Genomic DNA, 1,968 nt, shown 5'->3' on the forward strand with positions numbered 1-1,968 from the left:
TCCATATGAGAGTCACATTCCAAAAGTATAAATTTTTATTATTAAAAAAAAAATCAATTTAAACTAATGTCCCAATTCACTTTCAAATCAGTTTCAAAACAATAGTCACCTTTGCTTTTTTTATATATTTGTAAACATTACATTGCTACTCTGCAGAATTATCTGTTTTCAATCTCCTTTCCAACCACGAACACACACACAAATATATATATGTAATCCTTCAATATTGGAAGAGGAGGCTTTTACTGAAGAAGGCTTAACTTGACTTTCCAAAAGAATATCGATCAGTTCCAACAATGGATTCGCATGCCAGTTCTTTTGTCAAATTTTTCCTTTATTATTTTATATGGATATTTATGTCTATATTTCTACTTTTTCCTTTTTTATTTTCGCATAGGTAGAAGGTAGGAAAAGACAACAGCCACCACTAAACAAACCCGCCCCCCCCCCCTCCCCCCTGTTAACATACTACGCTAGCGTGTTATTGGGCGCTTTAACTGGATAGATAGTACGACATTGGATCCTTCTCTCTGGTTACGGCTCATTTTTTCTTTGCCTACACATACACCAATTAGTCTGACCTATTTCTTCCACATTCTCCTCTTTCCTCATACACCTGACAACAGAAAAATAACCGAAAAATTCTTATTTTCTACTCTTGGGTAGTGCCATAGCCTCTGTGTCATACTCTTCCACTGTCTTCGTGTTTAATGCTTTTGCTCAAGGGTACACTCAGGCACACTATTCTATCTGTTTCCTTATAGCCTTTCTTCAATGGGCTATTGTTCTTATTGGAGCCCTTGGGCTTATAGCATCCTTTTTCTCCTAATAGGGGTGTAATAATAATAATAATAATAATAATAATAATAATAATAATAATAATAATAATAATAATATTTGACATTCTGTTCCATATAGTTATTGATCTTGTTTTGTGTGAATATGTTATTAATAACAATAGCAGCAATAAGAATAAGATAGAGATGGTCATAAAATAACAACATCAACAAAGGCAACAACAGGAACAACACTACCATTTAGCCAAGGAGCTATGTTGGAATTTAAAAATTAACTAACCCTTGATCACAACTCTATAATGAACTACAAAGCAAAAAATTAAATATACCAATAAACAAACATATAGCTCTTAAATTGATAAAAAAAAAAAAAACATACATGGTTAATAAACAGATAAATCCTACAAATATACAACCTTAGAGAAAGACTCCCTCGAAACCTCCCACAAAGGCAAAACAGAAGTAAAAGCAAAGCAACAAACACATCCTGTAAAGACCCAGCGCTGCAGAAAGACCAATTAAAAAAAAAAATAAAAAAATTAAAAAATAAACAAAACAAAAAATTAATGTAATATTCCGTCCCTAAAAAAGAAAAGAAAAACACAAAAACAAGGCTGCATATCCTCGCATGAAAAATAATGCTTTGGGAAATATTTCGCGTTTACGACAGACCAACGCCGTTTAGCATTTTACTCCCCGGCGGTGCTTGATTACGCTCTGGCCGAGATTAACCAGTCGCTCGGAGGCAGGTACCAGTCGGGCTGTTCAACATTTCAGAACTCGACGTTACTTAAGAGCCAGATATGTTTCGGCAAACACCATTTCTTTCTGTTCGTTTTAGCTTTGTCGTCGTCGTTGTCTTTGTCTTTGTCGCCGTTGTCGTTGTTGTTGTCGTTATTATCATCATTATTACAATTGTTAAAATTATCATTCATATTAATATGTGAAAGAAATTAACCTAAAACGATAGCTGTGCGATGCCGATGCAAATTTATTCTAGGTAATGTCATTGAAATTAAAAATAATTTGGATAAGAGTATTTTCCTATATATATATATATGCATATATATATATATATATATATATATATATATATGTGTGTGTGTGCGTATATATATATATATATATATATATATATATATGTATAGATATACAGTATATATATATATGT

Source organism: Palaemon carinicauda, chromosome 33 (assembly GCF_036898095.1).
Source record: "Palaemon carinicauda isolate YSFRI2023 chromosome 33, ASM3689809v2, whole genome shotgun sequence".
In the NCBI taxonomy this organism is placed as follows: domain Eukaryota; kingdom Metazoa; phylum Arthropoda; class Malacostraca; order Decapoda; family Palaemonidae; genus Palaemon; species Palaemon carinicauda.